The sequence below is a fragment of the Lynx canadensis genome, chromosome A3 (assembly GCF_007474595.2).
Source record: "Lynx canadensis isolate LIC74 chromosome A3, mLynCan4.pri.v2, whole genome shotgun sequence".
Taxonomy (NCBI): domain Eukaryota; kingdom Metazoa; phylum Chordata; class Mammalia; order Carnivora; family Felidae; genus Lynx; species Lynx canadensis.
This window is the reverse complement of record NC_044305.1, coordinates 121,673,127-121,693,322: the sequence shown is the minus strand read 5'-3', so window position 1 is coordinate 121,693,322 and position 20,196 is coordinate 121,673,127. Positions and strand designations below refer to the sequence as shown.

Below are 20,196 nucleotides of genomic sequence, written 5' to 3'. Positions count from 1 at the left end.
CCAGCCCAGGGCCTGGAGAAAAACAGGCACCGGGAGACCTAAGGAGCAAGAGTACTGGTCCAGGCAGCTTCCTGCTGGAGCGTGGTTTTCTGTGTGTCTCAGCAGCCCAGGGAGGTACCTTTGAGATGCTCCACGGTAAGTATGGTGCCATGTAAGAGGAGCTGGAGGCAGGTACCCTCCAACCACTGTTCAGGCCCTTGACTCCCTGCACCTGCTTCTGACGAGAGCGTGCACGGCCTGGTGGTGCTGCAGTCAACTGAGCTGTCCGCTGACCCTGCCCGCAGCATTTCTTCCACAGAGCTCCCTGTACCTCCCATTCCCATCCCCAATGCAGGGAGGGGCTGGCTGCATCCCGAAGTACCCCCCTGGCTCTCGGACAGGCAGTGCCATCACCTGCTGCCAGGCTACCCGTGGATGGTTGCCACAGTTTGGGATGCAGTGCTATTTAGGACAGTGCTTGGAGCGTCCCCACCTCCTTCGGGGGACTAAGCTCTATTTTGGCACAACTATTTCTTTTTAAGTAAGCTCTACACCCAACATGGGGCTCAAACTCATGACCCCAAGATCAAGAGTTGCGAGTCTACTGACTGAGCCAGCCAGGCACCCTTTCAGCTCTACTTTTGTGCCTTTTCAGAGCCAGGCGGAGAGTTAAGAGTTGATTTGGGGAATAATCACTGCCCCGTTAGGTGCAAACCCACCAGGCTTGGTTAGTCAACATTGAATCTGAAGTATTTGCAAGTTTTCTTTGATTCAAATACCTACAGAGCAAATGTTTTCTTGTTGGTTTGAATCAGTCATCCACTCGCTGATGAGCATGTATGGTGCACCCACCCTGCCAACACAGTGGGGCGGGGATAGCAATGAAGATGCCACCCTGTCCTCCAAGAGCTCCGTTTAGGTGAGTGTATCAGATACACACCTGAGAAATGAGATGAAATCAGAGCAACTTAAGGCCAAATGAGACATTTAAGGGAAGAAAGTAAAATTGCAACAAGAGCTACTATTCCTGGAATGCACACCCACTCGGTGTCTCAAAGACACTCTGTGTCTTCACAACTACCTCCTGAAATAGGTATTATTATTAGCCTCATTTGCCACGAGAAAACTCATGCCTGGGAAGTTAAGTGACATTCCTGAGGTCACACAGCCCGTAAATAAGACAGCCAAAATCCAAAGTCCACACTCTATGTATTGCAAAGCCTGTGCTTCAACCCACCATGCAGCCTCAGAGGACATGTATCAGGGCAGAGAAGACTCCACGGCAGACCTCAACTCAACATGAAGAAGATTTGATAATCACCCAGCTTTGGAACAGGCTGTGTAAGTGAAGTAAGTCACCTCCCAAAGAGAGCCTCAGAGCCTGGAAGGTCCTCAAGCAAGTGAAAGAAGAATCTGGGCTGACAAGAGGTTGGGCAAATGCATTCCAGATGGGAAATGCTATCATTGCTGGGTAAAGTGGGATTTGGAAGGGATGGAATTTGAGTAGAAAGGTCAGGAAGGTGGTAAATGGGTTGGCCAAGAAGCAGACATAGGGATCACAGGTGTGCCTGGGGGAAGTAAGTAAAGCTAATGGGCTGAAGCAAAGACTCTGTGTTGACTGAGTCTCCCCTTGTAATGGGCAAGACCTAGCAGGGCACCGGGGTTGGGTTAAGGGGGTGATTATTGGGAGCGGCCAGGAAGATTTGAAGAGGTGGGACAGGTGGGGAGAAATGAGTGCCACATTCTCAGGAGAGCTATGCCACAAACACAGAACACTAAACTTCTACCTTCAAGAGTGAGGAGCCGGCCATCTGCACCCAAAAACAAGAGGTCAGGCCACCACGGAGTCAGAACTAGGAAGGAAGAACGAGGCTGGGGATCCTTGGAAGTGCTTCTGGCTGCAGCATCAATGTCCGAAGTGTCCTTCCTGCAGCCACATGGGTTAAAGGAGAAGGGGGGTTGGGGGCAAACAGTGTTGAGAGTGGTGGGCTCACTTCTCCCCAGGAGCACAGGCCTCACAGCCACAGGGGACAGACATACCCTAGAAGTGTCCCCCACCCATGGCACAGAAAAGCCCTTAGAGGCTGAAGAGAGAATGAGACCCTGAGACCAGAACGCCCAGACCAGTCCAGAGCACAGTGACATGGCGCCTGTCCCAGAACATCCATCTGGGCAGGGATGCGGAAATTGCAGGCCTGAATCTGCTCTTTGCCATTTTCTGGAAATGGCTTCACTGGTTCACTTGTTTAAAAAAAAAAAGGAAAAGGAAGGAAAGGAAGGAATATGGGCCAATTCTGAGGGCTAATTGCCTTTGCTCTCAACTAGAGCCCATGCTTTTTCCGGCAAACACGCTCTCCTGTTGCTGTGCCGCCAGACCCACTCTCCGTTTCCAATCAGCCCTGAAAATAGCCCTTGATAGAGATAATAGGAAGAACAAAGAGAAATTTAGAGGAGCAGAGAGAGGGAAGAGAAGTCGTGCCTAACTGGCAGCATAGACATTGTTTTCATAAAGACCTTCAGTTGGTCCCTGACTTGTCTCCAACAGCAAGGTGTTAAATAAATCCCAAGAAACAGACTTGGACCGAGACCAAGGGTTGAATTTTTTAGGTCATGGACTCCTTCAAGAATCTGGAAAAACATGGACCCTCTCTCACTAGGAAAATGCACATAAACACATATTCCATATATTAAATCAGGGGCTCATAGATTCCCCCAGGAACCCTAACCACAGACCCTGGTTAAGAACCCATAATATAGACAATGTCTTTTTTTTTTTTAATGTTTATCCATTTTTGAGACAGAGAGAGACAGAGCATGAATGGGGGAGAGTCAGAGAGAGAGGGAGACACAGAATCCGAAGCAGGCTCCAGGCTCTGAGCTGTCAGCACAGAGCCCGACAACGGGGCTTAAACTCACAAACCGTGAGATCATGACCTGAGCCGAAGTCGGTCGCTCAACCAACTGAGCCACCCAGGCGCCCCGACAATGTCTTTTTTTAAGGCTTTATTTCTGTGTGTGTGTGTGTGTGTGTGTGTGTGTGTGTGTGTGTGCATGCATGTGCACATATATAAGGAAAAGGCTGAATCGAATTTTTTTCAGGCATAGTCTAAGGGATTTTTTTTTCCTAAGAAGATGTTTTAATTTGTTCAATTTGAAATCTTGGAAGCCTTTCTGCAAATGAGTGAGTGTGAGGGTCCAAAGGGGAGGGGGGGGTTCTGTGTGAGCTGTGCTCAACAATGACAGACCCAGAGGGAGTCAACACCCAGCCCTGGTACTCTCAGAAGAGCTGGTAACATGAGTGCCTCCCCTGCAGACTTCAGTCAGAGTAAGTCTGCCACCTAAAAAGCTAATAAAGGCCATGGGCTATGGATGGGCTGCTGGAGCCCTGAGCATCATGCCTGGGAAGACTGGTCTATGCCAGGGAATCCCAGACTTTACTGTGTATCCCAAATCCCCTGAGATCTTGTTAAAATGCAGATTCTGATTCAGTAGGTCTGCAATGGGGGTGGAAATCCTGCAGTTCTAGAAAGCTCCCAGGTGATGCTGATGTTGCTTTAAGTAACAGGAGTCTATGCAATTGCCTGCTGCTGGCTGAAAGCCTAGCAAAGACCTTGAATATGTGCTCTGGAAGATAGAGCACTGTCGGGAGGCCCCAGGACATAAATGTCTCCTAAACCGAGTGTGATGCTACCAGAGTCTATGAGAAGAGTGCTCACAGAACCAAGGGCTGGGCCTTCCTCCTGGGATGCCCAAGGATACCAAATGGTGGGTGTCTCTTTCACCCCTGCATCCACAGCCCAACCAGCCCAAGGCTATGGACAGAGTAGGCATCCTTAAGTGAGTAATTGAGAGTCCCATAAACTAGCATGGTCTATTTTCTAGCAGGGCAGGGGGTGTGCCCTCCAGTCCTGGATCTCTAGGAGGTAGAAAGTAAGGCTGAAGGACCATTGCACTCAGAGCTCTGGGCTGCTGTGCATAATGTTGGCCAGTGAGCATTTACCAAGCACCAACTGTGTGATCAATTCCACGCTGGGTTCTGGAAGCAGGAGTAGGAGAAAGGACATGAAAGAATGAGAATGAACTAGAATATCAAACACAGAAGAACTCATAGAAATCTTACAGTCCACTCCTCTCATTTACAGATGGGAACCTGAGGCCCAGAAAGACTTATTCAAGACCAAACAGCTGGTTGACAACAGGGCCAGGACTAGAAGGCAGGGCTTCTGACCTCACGCTTATCTCCACCTTGTCCTGGGGTCTGGCAAAAGTGCACACAGTGGTGCTTAATGTAGGCCGACTGACTGCTGGAGCAGAGTGAGCATGAAGTACCTGGGAACTCCTGGCCTGATGGAAGTCTCCAGTCTAGCCTGGGGCAGGTAGCCTGGGCTAAGAGAGCTCAGCTGCCCCATGATACCCAGGACTTCCATTCATCAGAGAGCCCCCTGCTTGGAATTAGGGTCAGCTGTGCCCAGACAGGCTTCCTGTCTGGATTCCGAGGTCATCGAGGGCAGCCCTTTGCCTCAGTCCAGCCCTCCAGGCAGCCCCCACTCAGCCTGGCACAGGACCCAGCACATGCAGGTGGCAGGGAGCATCTGCCATATGGCCCAAGAGGGCAGCGAGAGGCCTACCTGGAAGCGACACTAACTGGGGGCCTCTCCCAGCCCATTGCAGACTGTCAGCCTAATAGGCCTGCACTGAGCGCCTGGGGGAAAGTCACTTCCAATCAGGCTGTGATCTGTGGCCAGCAGACAAACACAGGGTGAAGGCAGATCCAGCCTCTAAAGAAAGCCTGCCTGGCCCTACTGCTCCCACAAACAAGCTCGCTCCTGGAGAACAGGGAAACATCAAGACGGGGTTTTCCCCACAGCCAGCAAACGGGCCTCCCTTCTTTTTTTTTTTTTTTTTTTTTTTTTTTTTTTGCCCAAAAGCAACATTAAGAAGAGACTGCGGGTCTGGCTCCCTTGAGACCCTGAACTACAGATGCTCGGAGCAGGAGCAGATCTTTAGGCAACATGGCCCAGCCTCACACTCCTGGCCTGACCCCAGTGCTCAATGGCCTCAGATCTATGGTCATGGCCTCTGAGTAAACCGGACAGGTTCCTTCTGACAACAGCTGCCAGCTGGTCCCAGGTCACAAGCATCCACCTAACAGGGTCACGTGAGATTCTGCACATGTGAGACCAAGGGAGAGCCATTACCACACTCAGAAACACACACGAGGGCAGGCGTGCAGCCCTAACTAGCAACTCAAATTAATTCCACCAATAACTAAACACCTACTGTGTGCCTCTTGGTATTCTTGGCAGCCCCAGGGCTAAGACAGCTTGCCTGAGCTGGTCTTCTCTCACATTAACTGAAACGGAAGCTTCTCTGTCCCACTTTCTACATCCAAAACACACTGCAGGGATTTGGGGATGATGTGGCTAAATTTAAAAGCAAGTATCAGCCTTTTAAAAAAATGTGCAAGAAGCATTTGGAGCTCGTCGGTTTGCCCTCTCCCCCTGGAAACCATCCTCACCACCTCCTCTGGCTCCCAACGTTGAGGCCATGAAAAACAAATCGGCCTCCAGCCCTCATTTCAGACTCAGACCTCTCCGGTCCCTGCACTGGGACGCTTGCGGGAGTGACTAATTCCCGTCTGAGTCCTGGAGAAGCCTCAGTTCCTCCGATGTTAGTAGTACCTACTGCTTCAGACATCAGATCATCCAGATAAAGCGCCCAGCACAGGGCTGACACAGAGTAGGCCCTCAACAAATGGCAGCTATTACGACCATGGCCCTGATGGAGGGAGCAGAAGGAGGACTCGGGTGCCCAGAGTCCCCTGTCTGTGTCCCCTCTGCTCCTTCCCTCACCAGCCACAGGAGAGGGTCATAATTAACCCAGAGCTAGAGGCCACCAGGTTCCCATGCTCTGTGCTGAAGCAAAGCCACCCTTGTTTCTGGACTCTACCATCCTAAAGAGGGACCACAGAGACAGGATATGTCAACGGACCGTCCTGGGTAGGAGGCCTCGAAACGGGTCCTGAGTGATTTCATCAGGCTGCAAAGGCTGCTGGTGTGCACGGTATGTGCTCTTGGTTCAGTAAAGCACAGCAGAAAATTACTTTGTCAATCACCTCTGAGGGAAGGGGGTCTAGCAGAAGCTTAGGATTTCATTGGTGCTGCCTTTGGAGCCTCATCTTTCGTACAGACTATTTTTAGCATAAATAATGTACACTCTGTTATATTGTCACAACTGACAGATGAGCATTCTCGTGGCACCCACAGACCGCTCGTTCACTTGGGAAAATGTTAGAAAATGTTAAATGAGTTTCTCCCGACCACAGCGCAGAGAGCTGCCACGTACCACGTACCGTGACCTGCACGACAGATGCCTCTCTGCCCTCTGACTCGTGTCATAGTTGTTCCGGCCTCTGAACTCTGCAGCCGGGATTCAGACTCAACTCAGGGCAGGTGCCATCTTAATCAAAAGCTCCACCGGGGGGTAGCTGAGCCCAGGGAGTGCAGTTTGACAAAGCATTTTCAAAAATGTATATTGTAGGATAAGAGGTGATGGGATGAGAAGCCCATGATTACTGGGGCCTGGAAAACCACCTGTGATTTTCCATCATCCTGTCTCACAGCCCCGGTGCCCTCCGTGGTGTCACCCCAGGGGAGCCACAGCTTGGGTCCAGCTAGAGGGCAAGAAACTCAGTGTGCCTATCACACAGGAAGACCTACATCACCCACTTCTCAGGTCCTCCTCAGATTAAGGAACTCTTTGTTTTCTGAGCTGGTTTGACGTTTTGTCTGTGCTTCATCTCGTCCTGCACTCGCTGTGCTCCTCTGACTGTGTCCCTGCACTGTCGCACCCAGCCCACTATATTCTGCCCATCACCCCTCTCCCTCTCCTCACCCAGCTAGTCCCGCTCACTCTTTAGGGTTCTGCGGGAATGTCACTTCCATAGCCAGGCCATCTCTGGCCACCCAACTTCAGACAGGTCTCATTTATTTGCTTTCAGAGCACCCTGCGTTTCTCCTGCACAGCATGATAACAGTTTGCATTTATTGCTGGTTTGTCTCCCTTGTTTGCGTGCAAGTTCCCCAAGAATTTTGTTTGCCACTATCTGCCCGCATCCAGCACAAGGCCTGGCCCAGAGTCCAGTGCAGAGTAGAGATACATTAAGTAACACTCACTGAGTCGAATGAATGAATGAATGAATACCAAGAGGGACCCTAAGAATAGTCTAGATTGAAAGCCTCCAGAATTCTTCACATTCTTTAATCCATACATTCCATTCATCCATTAAACAGGGAGAATCTTTTCTCACCTAAAACAAGTGACATGCACTGCTCTTTGTGGAAAAAGGGGAAAAAACAAAACAAAACTGAGCAACTGCAACTGTCTGTCCTTTGGGATGACTGAGGAAGGGCCCAGGGGAGGGAAAGACCCAAAAGTATCTTCCTAGACACTGAGAAAAGTGCAAGCAGATCTACGCAAAACCACTTTAAGTTTTGCCTCCCTCAAGAAGTAACTACTGTACCAAATTTGGGGACTTCCAGTCTGCTATAGACAAATGCTGAGGGGTCCCTTCTCCTGGGAAGCCTCTCCTGACCTCCCCAGCCTGCTGACCTCTCTGCTGCACTCCCTTGCACCTTGATGAGTCACCACATCTGGCTCCTGGCACTCCCCACCCCCCACCCCCCGCCCCGTGCTCCCTGCAGAGGTGGGCTCACAGCTCTACGCAGCATCGCCACGACTGGACCCATGGCTGGGCATGCTCAACAAGGCTCCTTGGTCCATTGCTTCATCGCGATTCTAGGAGTAGTATTTTTCAACAGGAAGAGCAGATTAAGAAAGGTACTACAGCATAACATAGTTTCTAGAATAACGATGATGTAGGTACAGATAGAGAAGAAATAGTGAGAGACAGTGCCAGCTGCCTATTCCAGAACAGCTTTGAATCTATCCAGCTGAGCCACCGTGTGTCCCCGTTGAGTGCTAGACACAGTGGTGGGTACCGGGTGGTGGAGGGGGCGTGCACAGAACAAGCAGGCCCAGGCCCTGCCTGCCAGAGGCAGCCAGTGGTTGACACGAAAGACAGGCGCTCACATTCCTGCAACCTGAGGCGAGCTGTGAAGAGACCAGGCAGGACAGTGGACATGCCTAGCACAAGTTTCTCCAGCAAGTCTGCCCTCAGCACCGACATCTCTAGAACATTCTTCACTCCCTGAGGGTGGAAAAACTACCAAAACAAAAATTACCAAAGAACAGGGTTGCCAGGCATGTGAGCAAGTGGACCTTGGAGGACAGGATTAAGAGAAGAGGCCCCAGGCCACGCCTGTGGGAGACAGGGGACGGCAGCAGAGTGGGAGGGGAAGAGTGGTCCAGAAGCCTTGAGGCAAACCGTTCCTTGTAGAGTCAAGGACGTCAGAGCTTGGTGGGGCCCAGAGATCCACCTCCAGGAGAGAGGGAAAGATAAAACCCGCAGCTATCTCACAAGGCACAGAGATGCAAAAAATACTAATGGGGGAGGTTCGGGGGAGGCCAGGAGAGAGAGAAAGAAAGAGAGAGAGAGAGGGGGAGAGAGCTGTCTGGGAAAGTTACTGCCCAGATTGTTACTGGCCTCCTATGAGTGGACGCACCCTTGCCCCACAGCCCTGCACAAGTCACTAGTCTCTTGTGACAAATCACTAGCAAGAGCTGTGGACGGTCCCTGGTCTTATCCTACTTGCTTGCTACCAAGTTAGCCTGCCACAGTGTTCTGGATGTGGGCAGAAGACATGAGACTCCCGGCCAGAAACACAGCCCTGCACTCCACAGGGTCCAGCAAGCAGCACGAGCTTCGCATTTGCCTGCCCAGGTCCCGGGAGGGGGGAGCATGGAGGGGCCCAGGCAGATGCTGCAGGCACAGTGGGTTTGCTTCATAGCTAAGGGGATCCAAGCTTAGGAAACCTGAACTTTTTAAAATGGGCAACAGCCTGTCTGACTTTGGTCCTAGAGGGAGACATTATCTTCATTGTGTTGGACAGTAAAAATACTTGCTACTGCCCATCACCCCAGAGGGAGACACAATCTGTATCTTCTAAGGCTGTTTGCTACACAAATATCCCAGAAGACAGAATCAAGAACAAAGGCCAAGATGGGCAAAAATGCAAGGAACAGAGGAAGAATTGTCTCGCATCACTCTCAAACTACAGAGAGAGAGAGTCCAACCCCCCCGCAACAGCTCTGGCCTCATCCCTGGGAGAAGCACAGGACAGTGCAGGTGAGCGATGCTTTGTCAAAGGAAAGTCCTTGAACCTGATCTGGAAGCATGGCAGAGACAATCTCACATGGCAGACTGGCTCTTTGTGCAGAATGCCTCCTCCAAATTCCATTCTAAAACATGGATCAACGAGGGTACAGAGAAGCAAGGAACCATATGTGAGCAAACAGAATTCCCTCTGACCTTCCCCAGGGGAAAAAGACGGTGTAGGGTTTTTTCAGGATTGCCTAGAATCTGAGTCACATTGGACGCCATTCTCTGGCCACGGAATGAGCATTCCTTATTGACCCCAATCTCTTTTCACTTTGTCTGTGGCACACCTCCCTCCCTGCCCCCAGTAATGGCATTTCCTAAAGTTATCCAATTAAAGCCTCAAGGATGCTGCCCCCTCCCAGGTTCACGCTTGAAAGCCAGAGGGGAAGGGTGCCTGCAAACATGCCTCCCTCCTCACAGCAGACAAGTGGTGAGAAATTTCAATTGAATCATATCTGGCTTATCTTCTGCATTCACTGAGGAGATAACTCATTCACAAATCTTGCACTTAGAAGACAAGTCAGGGACACCTGGGTGGCTCAGTCTGTTGGGCATCTGACTTCAGTTCAGGTCATGATCTCACGGTTCATGAGTTCAAGCCCCACATTGGGCTCTGTGCTGACAGCTCAGAGCCTGGGGCCCGCTTTGAATTCTGTGTCTCCCACTCTCTCTCTCTGCCCCTCCTCCATTCATGCTCTTTCTCTGTCTCTCTCTCAAAAATAAATATTTTTTTAAATTAAAAAAAAAAAAAGAAGACAGGTCAGATGGCCATTTCTCTGACTCCTCTGATCATTTTGCCTTTTCCTACAGGGGCAGGAAGGACCACTCAGGTCACTTTTGGACCTAGAAACTCCCAATCGTAAGTCACAGTCCTGAACCCCACCGTGTCCTTTCTCACAGAATTTATGGCAGTGAGTGCCCATGCCATGTCACAGGAAACCCATCTGAGCAGACTTCTCCTAGGGTCTCTCTAGAGGTTTCCACGAGCCCCTAATCTTCTCCCCCTCTCCCAGGATCTCTTAAATAAATGTTACATGATCAATTACTGCATTGCCCTATTTAATTGATTTATATGCACTTTATAAAGCTTTACACTGAACAGGAAATACATCTATCATAATACTTGATTGAATTGGAGACAGGAGAAGGGAGAAGGGGAATTAAAATTTATTGAGCACTTATTATGTGCCAGGTAGAGCACAAGGTACTTTACATACATTACTGACTTTAACCCCCGCAGCTGCTGTGAGGGAGGTATTCTTCCCTATTTAGTCAAGGAGGAAACTGACATCCACAGAGGCTAGGGGACTTGCCCAAGGTTACAAAGCTTCTAGAAGAAGCAGAATTCAATTGTAGCTCTGGTTCCAAGCTAACATATACTTCAGGATTTAACTCTCAAGTGTTTCTGGGGCACCTGGGTAGCTCAGTCAGTTGAGTATCTGACTTCAGCTCAGGTCATGATCTCACGGTTTGTGAGTTCGAGCCCCGCACTGGGCTCTGTGCTGACAGCTCAGAACCTGGAGCCTGCTTCCAATTCTGTGTCTCCCTCTCTCTCGGTCCCTCTCCCCCTCATGCTCTGTCTCTTTCTCTCAAAACTAAATAAACGTTAAAAATTTTTTTTTAAAAAACTATCAAGCGTTTCTATAAAAAATATGAATAAGGGATATAACCCTTATTATAGTATTGTTTCATTGAGAAAATAAGATTCAATTTACATTCTTTCTTCGTACCACATCTTTTGCTATAACCGAATGTGCCGTGTGCACCATTTCACACTGAAGGGTAATAAGTGGTGTTGGGAGAGGTGAAGAAGGGTGCTGGGGGATAAGGTAGGCATGTTTACAAAGCTTGAGAGTTTTCTCTCTAAGCACTGACACTTTTCAAAAATTTTTTTAGCTATGAAAAAACTCTTAAGCTATTTCTATTCAGTACCATTGTGGAAGGGAGTAGAGAACATTCATTTATTCCACAGTGTTTGTGGGAGACAACTCACTGCGTGTGGGCCAGGAAGGAAGCAAAAAAACAAGCTGCTCAGAGTCCCTTAGAGCTTGTATTCTGGAAGGTGGAGTGATACTCAAATCTGATACTCAAATCTGCAACCATTAGGTACGACCTTGAGCAGGCAGAACAGACATGGGTCCCAGCGCTGGCAGAGTCCAGGGGAGGGGACAACTGATCTGAGACTCAAGTGGCAAGGAAGACAAGCCCTGTGCCTTCCCTTCAAGACACAGGCTGAGTGCCTTCAATTCAATCACCTGGAGCCCCAAGACCAAAGCAAGGCTTGGAGTATTAGTCTGGGTTCTCCAGGCAGATCCAGGGTGATATATATACAGAGAGAGATACATAAAGATAAGGATGGAGATAGAGGTATTATAAAGAATGATAAGAAATTGGCTCCTGAACTCATAGAGGCTAAATGCCAAGATCTGTAAGGTGATGAGCTGGAGACCCAGGAGAGTGTAATGCCACTCCAAGCCCAAGGGCCAGAGAACCAGGAGAGCAGATGGTATACGTTTCGGTCTGAGTCTAAGTCCAAAGATAGGCAAAGGCAAATGTCCCAGTTCAAAGACAGTCAGGAAGAAAAGAGTTCCTCCTACTTCAAGGGAGGGTGAGGCGTTTTGTCCTATTCAGGCCTTCAACTGATTGGATGAGGCCCACCCATGTTGAAGAAGGCAATCTGCTTTACTCAGTCTACTGATTCAAACGTTAATCTCATCCCAAAACCTTCACATGCCCAGAATACACCCAGAATGATGTCCAACCAAATAACAGGACACCCTGCGGTCCATCAAGTTGACACATAAAATTAACCATCATACTTGGGAAAGTATTTACCCCTTTTCTAAATCCAACCAAAGCACTGAGTTCTGTGGGTTTGCGTCTGTGTTGTAGTATTTCTGTCCCTTATTACCAGATTGTTTACTGTCTACCACTGGTAGTCGCCATCCCTGCCCATAAAAGGACCTCTCTTCACTTCTAATTCATTCCGGGTTTTAAAACCAGCCTGCTACTCTTGCTGCGGTTTAAGAATCTTGAACGAGTCCAGAGACCTCTGGGTAAAATGCTCGAGATGTAGAGCAACCACTGTGACATCTCTCTTATCCTCTCAGGGGAACCTTATGTTTCTGTGCTGATTCTCAGAGCTGTGATATAGATAAGGAAGTTACTAGCTAATATGACGACTTCCTGGATCAGTTTGAATCACAAAAAATTGAAATAATTATGTGAGGACAAGTCATAGGCAGGGTCATACTCCCAGCTACCATGATGTCAGGGGGTAGTTTGGTATTCAGGAATTACAAAACACAAGAAACGTGAAAACAGGTAGCTAAGTGAAACTGATCCTCCCAGCTTTTTGGTCTGTGGAAACTATCCTCGAAGAAATAATTTCCCCCTAAAGCCAACAGAATGAGTCTTCACTGTGATTTCTCGTGCAATAAGCTAGTCAGGTCCCACCAAAGAGTTTCTAAAAACAAGGGTTTTTTTTTTCCTCGTAAAAGTGATCAGAACGTTCAGTACCTAACACAAAAAAAGTAGCAACCGTTCTGTTTGGCACTGTTTTATCAAGTATGAGTGTCAAATGTTTTACAGCTCAAATTAACAACAAGGAGCTATAATTTTTGTGTTTGTTTGTTTAAAAGACCAGCAGAGATTTTTCTTTTTGCTGTTTAAGCTTCATTTAATTCAAGCTCCAATCTGCCCTTCTTTGATTGCATTTCCAAATCCTAAATAAAAGTGATAACTCTTCCTGCCAATTGTAACAAACTGCTGGTGCCAGTTATTGCTTTTTGAAAAAAAAATAAAAAAATAAAATAAATAAAAAACAACAAAAAAAGCAAAGCAAAAAAAAAAATCTTTTAATACTTAGCTGACAGCTTTATCCAAAAGCGGGGAGAAAACCCTGGCCTTTCAAAACCACCAGATATATTTGTAACAACCTCTTTACTGAGTTCATGTATCTTCTTTATTGTTCTTCATAAACAGGCTATTGGATCTCTCCAGCTTGCAATGTGAAAAATGAAAGAATTTCCTCCCATCCATGCCTCTCTTATCTCATAATTGTTTTGTTCTGAGAGGTAGGGGAGACCCGTATAAATGTCTCTGCTATTTTATTTGTCCTCTCCAAGCCCATTCATGCTTTTCTCCAGGGCTTTTGACTCCTGCTCTGTTTCTGCCTGAACCTCTATCTGCTTACTGTTCTCTGCATCAAACCCTGCGAAAGTGTTTGAGATTTCATTTCAGAGGGTGATGCAAGAGAGATAAGAGTCAAAGGCATTTTACAGCCACTTTCAGCGTGTCTGTGCTGGATACGCTGGAGGTAGAGGCACTTAAGTTGCTGCTCACCTGACATCACAGAGAACACCCTGGTTTGGAGCTGCTACATCCTCACGTTGTGTGAGCACTCAGCTACATGCCTCCTCCGATCTTTCCAGAGGGCCCTGCTGCTGGTTCCTTTGCCTCCTGCTGCTGCAGCTTGCGGGGGCCCCTCCATTTCTCTGAGCTCCATTCTTTCCAACCTCCTCGGAAAGCTGAGGGCCTCCCACAACAAGGATAGCCCTTGTCAAAGACAGACAGTTCTGAGAGCCTGCAGAAGTGGCCTGAGGAGGAGGAGGAGGTGGAATTTTGTGAATGTGGTTAATTGTCCTAAAGAGAGGGGAGATACGCACTTGAGGAAGAGGTCAGGGAACAGAGTCTAAAAGGGGGAGGAACTATTTACTAAAACCTGATTCCTTAATGACATGCAACAGAGCAGGTGCCTCCATCCTGAAGCCCTCTGTGAAAAGGCCTGAGTATTGGACTAGTTCCCTGTAAAGACTACCATGAACACTCGTTAGTCAGCTTTTCCGTGATAAGGCTGTGTAACAAATAATCCCAAAATCTCAGTGGCTTACAACAGGCATTTATTTCTTTTCAGTAATGGGTCTGTGAGTTGGCTGGACTCATTTGGGCTTGAGTCAGGTCTGCTTTCCCCATGTCTCTTCATCCTGGAACTATGGCTACCCTGGATGTACTTACATCATGGAGTAGGCAGGAGCTCCAGAGGCTAAACAAACATTCAAAGCCTCAGTACACTCCCACTTCTGTGCACCCGGTTACATGGCCATGCCCAAAATGAGTGAGGCAGGTAAATATAAGTATATGCCATCCTAAGGAGGAAGAGAGAGTGAATATTGAGTGAATATTTGTTCAACAAGAATCCAGTCCACCGCAATTACACACACGCAAACGCGCGCACACACACACACACACACACACACACACACACACACACTTACAGGGCCAGAAACTACTTCAGGAATAGTAGGTATAGGAATAGCTTGCTCTTCCTACCTGCCCTGGGCTGGTTGGAACAGTCCAACAAAAACATTTCAAAATCACATTTATAAAATGTTTAATATTTATTTCTTTTTGAGAGAGAGAGAGCACGTGCGCAGAGGGAGACACAGAATCCAAAGCAGGCTCTAGGCTCTGAGCTGTCAGCACAGAGTCCGACATGGGGCTCAAACCCACAAATCGTGAGATCATGACCTGAGCCGAAGTCAGATGTTCAACTGACTGAACCACCCAGGCTCCTCCAAAATCACATTGATATATGTGGACACTTCAGACTGAAAGCAACTTTAAATGTCATCTAGTCTTACGTCCACACCAAGGGAAGCTTTTAGTAACACCTCCAGTGAGGAAGAGATTACTGCCTTCCAGGCAACCCACCCTACACACACACACTCTTCTTCTACAATGTGTCTGGGATATCTGTGTACAGCTCATAGGTATCCTTAGGGATAGCCTTCCCTTCTCCAAGTGAAAGACCCTAAGTTTACTGTCCTCAAAGTCTATGGTTCCAAGTCACAATTTCCCCTAGGCATGTGCCATTTTGTTAACATGCTACTTATGCTCTAACCTCAGCACTGTGCTCAGAGCTCCAAAGCTACAATATTTGTGTAAGCAGAGTGGGGAAGTCCTCCCCCTCATTCCAAGTAAGGATCAGCAGAGAATGACAGGTCATATGTCTTACTCAGATTGAGCTTAAAGTCACCTAAAGTCAAGACATTCTTACATGTGTTGCTAAACCGTTCATCAATCAACTACTTACGGGGCACTTATTATAAGACTTGCATCCTGCTATGCTGGGGATACAGTGATAAACAAAATTCACATACAAGGTCCCGGCTCTCCTGGAGGCTACCTGGAGAAACAGATAATAAGGAAATAAAGAGGCCAAAAAATAAGAAAATTGAAATACATACTATTAAAAAGAAAAGGCATTGATAACATGAGGAGGGAAAAGGGAAAGCTACTTCAGACAGTGGCCGGGAAGCTTCTCTGAAGAGGTGGATTCCTGAAGCTTGGGGAGAGGGCTGGCCCAGAAGAAAGGGACCCTGAGGAAGCAGCTGGACGGGAAAGGCCGATGCAAACAGGCCAGGGCGACAGGTGCCTGGTGAGCAGGGAGGGAGGGGCACAGGTCGAAGAGGAGGGGTCAGCAGCTCTGGTTAGCAAGCAGAGAAAGGCGTGATGTGACCCGGACCCTGAGCAGCATCTCCAGCCTCCCGTGTGCATGTATCTGTGCAGTCCTTTGAGGAGGGGAGGCCTGACGGGAGAACTCAACATTTGCCCCAGCGCAGTTTCTCGTCATTAATTGAGGCCAACCCTTCCACCAACAAGCCAGCTCTCTGTCGCCACTCCCTGCCACCAACACGGGTCAGGCCAGGAGGAAGTGTGATGGTAATGAGGCGAACCACAGAGCCCTCAGGCACATCACCTGAGGTAGAAAAGACATAAGATTTTACAGAAGAAATTTAAGAGCAGGGACATCAGGAGCCATGATTTTCAGGACCAAACAGTACCTCTCCCTAAACAGCCAGTTCAATGGCTGGGGATAGACCCTGGGTGATGAGCAAAGCCACACCTTCAGGGAAATGCAAGGTGGGCATCCTCACGGGAGGACCCAGAGCCTGTGTGCAATCAGTCAGATGCCCCTGGAGTCTTGTCCAGGAGCAAGAGGACTGTGTGCCCCGCTTCTGTGCTCATGTCGTCGTGACCACCTGCTTGGCAGGCCGCTGCTCTGCTGGGACAGCACTGCTTCCACCTTCTCTGGCAGCCATCGGCAAGGGCCACCGCGTGGGTCTGGTCCATACGGATAGGATGTGTGAGCCCAGAGGCTTACTGAGGAAGTCGAGAGTCCTTCAAGCGCAGCCCAGTGGTCAAAGGGCTTTGGGATCCAGACCCTCGGAGATGAAGGAGAAGCTGTCAGCACAGATAAGACAGAGGAAGTGCTATGGACAGATTTAGACATCAGGGGACACACTAGGGGACACCTGCCGATTTGTTACCAATGCAGGAAGCCCTGCGCAGGATTTTTTTTTTTTTTTTTTTTTTTTTTTTAGCTCATGGTGTAATTCCTGGGTTTGCATCAGGACACATATATGAGACACATATATATCTACCCCAACAGGCATCTTTTTTTTTTTTTTTTGGTGACTGACCTCCCTCAAGGAGCAAGGAACTCCGGAGAAGGAAGTAAAGACAGAGATGCACACCTGGGGGCAGACACAGCTTTTGCAGAGGGCAGTGGTACGCAATGCACTGTGTCCCCAAGGGACGTCCTGTGCCACCATTTGCCTTTCTTGGTCTCCTCTCCCGCCCAGCCTTAGAGGGACTCTGTCCTTCCTCATGTTCTATCCTTGTCCTTCCTAACTTCAGCCTCATGACCATAGCCAAATAACACAAAGACATCAGCGGTCCGATCCAAATTATTGAGACGGGGGTGTTTCATGCTTATTATTCCCATTTCATTTTTCAGAGGGGAAACAGGTTTCCCATCAATGTGTAGAGCATACTCCTATCTTGAAAACCATAGATATTAATATAATGGGGGAGTGTTTGGACGTGCAGATGTGCGGAGGGGGAAATGTCTGAGAGACGGAGCACAGAGGATTTTTAGGGCTGTGAAAATACCCCATATGACACCGGAATGGCAGATGCCTGTCCCAATCCATAGAATGTACAATAGCAAAGTGAACGCTGATGTAAACCATGGGCTTTGGGTGATAACCATGTGTCGATATGGGTTCATTGATTGCCCAAATGTGCCACTCCAGTGGGGGGTGTTGATAACAGAAGAGGCTATGCACGTGTAGGCATAGGAGGTACACGGCAAGGTTCTGTACCTTCTGCTCAATATTGCTGTGAACCTAAAACCTCTCTGGAAAAAAAAAAAAATCTTTCTTTTTCAAAAGCCTGGCAGGTATCTATCAGACAGTTTACAGTCACCTGAGTTCATTCATTCCCTCAGCCACTTATGGAGACCTTCTACGCGATACTCCTTACCAGAACAGAGTATCAGAATTTAATTAATTTAACATAAGTGATTTAATTTTCTTTCTTCATTCTCTCTCTCTTTTGGCATATCTGCATTTTCTCATTTTTAAAATGAACATATAATGATAATGAACCAAAGAGAAAGAGCTTCAAAGCAGGCCTCCTCCACCCACCAGCTCCTGCTTCCTTCGCCCCAGCTCTCACAACTCCAGCTAGGCACCCTGCTTGAGAACCTGCAGATTCCCACTGTAGCATTCGGCCCTGGAGTTGGCGCACTGTTCCTGATCCTGGTAGCCCCTCCAAGTTCAGAGGAAGTCCCGCCCGGCCTCCCTAGCCCCCCAGGAATCCCCAGGGCTAGGATTTGGGCAGCTGTGCAGACCCTACCATCTCACTGAGGTATTACGGTTCTGAATTCATGCAGCACTGGAGAGGCAGCAAAGGAGATAAACAGAATTTCTGCTCAATGAGTTGATGATAATAATAAATAAGGCCTTTTCTCCGAAGACTTGAAATCTGTTGTCTCATTTCAATGCACAAAATTACTCATTTAAAAACTCCTCTCCACAGACTTGGACTAGGTGGGGATTAGTAACCGTTAACCCCATTTTGCAGATGGGGAAACCAGGGCCCAGCAGGAGCTGGGACTCCCAACCAGTGGCAGAGCAGGTGTCCTGACACCCCAGACAGCACCCGGGTTGGAGAGGGTGCTCTCACCGCCTCGGGCTGGCACTGGAGCATGTGACCAGAGAGTCATCGCTGGATCTTCAAGAGCCTGTGCTGAATTCTCCACCTGTCCTTCTAGCTGCTTCCTTCCTCTGACTCTGAGCTCCCTGAGGACCTGTCCTCCCAAGACTGAGCAAACTGAGGACATCTCCTTCGCCTCCCTCACATGGGATGTGCTCAGGACAGGGCCCCCCAAAAGCCCCAATGCTTGGTGATTGATGATGCACAAATCGGCTGAACCCTGGCAGAATAACTTCTCTGGTTCAGGTTCTTCTATTTGCCAGGGAGGCAGAGGCAGCCATGTGGCTCAGAGCAGGGAGAGGACATCTTTCTCCTGCTCTGCCTTTGACTGTCAGAGCTTCCAGCCTCGGGTAACCATGGTAATCACCAGCATTAACCACAGCAGTGACAGGAGCCTCAGCAGGCCAGCTCTGACCCACTCCCACTGCAGATGGCACACCAGCTTCCTGCAACATGCAGTCCCCGGTTTGCATTCTTGTACCCCTGCTGCCTGTGCCCAAGGACTGCAAAGGATGGTCCCTCTCCCAGACCCAGGGGTCGATGCTGGAGGGGGAAATGGACCCCAAGCCTCCTGCACCCTTCGCAGGGCCTGGGTCAGAAGTTTGAGATGTGGTCCAAAATCTTAGTGACCATGTCGGCAATGGCCAGGGCCTAGGGCTTATGCTTGGGACACCCTGTTTGGTCCTAGCCCTGCCTCTAAAGGGTAGCCACCATCAGCCAGCCACCGTAGGTAGCCAGCCCAACCTGGACCTGTGGGGACCTCTCATGGCAGGGTTTAGGGGCATCCGCAAACAATCTTCTGCTGCCCTTTACCTAAGGGCCAAGCCAAGAGAGCCACAGCAGAGCTGTTCTTGCCCAAATTTGGGGTCTAACCACCCCCACTGTGCCCATCAGCTCCACCAGCCCCATGTTGAGATGCTGGGAGCCAGCTCTCCTGTCTCCAGGTCTCTAATACCACCTATACATCCTGACAGCCTGGCCTCACCTCATGTCCCCATCCTGCTCTCTCCCATCAGGCACTAAACTACTTTTCCAGGTAGCATAGAGCTGAACCGCTCTCCAGAACCCATGGGCCTATCCTTTGCAGCTCTGAGGGCCAGACCAGACTCCGCACAGGGAAACAGAAGTGAGGCTCCCTGAGCTTCTCAGGTCTTCAAGTGCTGGGAGCGAAGGACAGCTTCTCTAGGGACCAGCATCCCTGCCCAAGGCCCCAGAGGTTTGCAAGAGGCCAGAGGCTGCATCCCTAGTTCAAGGGCTCTGCGAATGCCTGCCAAACAACGCTAAGGATTCTCGAGTCTGGCTGCTTCTGAGAAACCTTTAAATGGAAAAGGGCAAACGAGTGAGCTTCCCAGGAACCCCGAGCCCTGGCTGCCACCCAGGCCGGTCTGCGGGCCTGGGAGCCCAGTGCTGGGGACGGAGAACGACGTGGCACTCCCTCTAGTGGCAAACGTCCCGCACAGAGCCCGGCGTCTCGCCGGCCAGCCTTCCCGGCAGGGCCCTCTCCCTCCGGGACCGCGCGCCGCCCGCCCTTCCCCTCCCGGGGGCAGGCGGTGACCCGCTCAGCAGTGGGGAGCAGGGGCCCCTCACCTGTGCCCGAGGAAAGACCTCGCAACGAGGGAGCCAGTCCGGCCTCAAAGCCACTCCCGCCGGGCGTTCACAGCTCCATCCCCTGACCGGGAGAGGCCACCACGCGGCCCTCAGCCTGGGGCCAGTTCCGGGAAGCTGTACGACCTGCCCGGGTCAGAGCTCTCTGCAAAACACGCGCCCCTGAGCCGCCGGCCAAGCCAAGCGCTCTCGTCCTTCCGGCGCGAACTGCGCCGGCAGCCCCGCAGGGGCCCCTGAGCAGCGTCTCGGGGTCTCCCGCGGCCTCCAGC

General features: G+C 49.6%; 1 long non-coding RNA gene across 1 annotated transcript; it reads right to left on the bottom strand.

Moving 5' to 3' along the window:
- Window positions 1–14,238: 14,238 nt before the first annotated feature.
- Window positions 14,239–19,952, bottom strand: LOC115509771. Its single transcript, XR_003967488.1, has 3 exons — window positions 19,910–19,952; window positions 15,354–15,446; window positions 14,239–14,406 (listed from the first exon to the last, which is right to left on the bottom strand). It is a non-coding gene; the product is annotated as an uncharacterized LOC115509771 (long non-coding RNA).
- Between the last annotated feature and the right edge of the window lie 244 nt (window positions 19,953–20,196).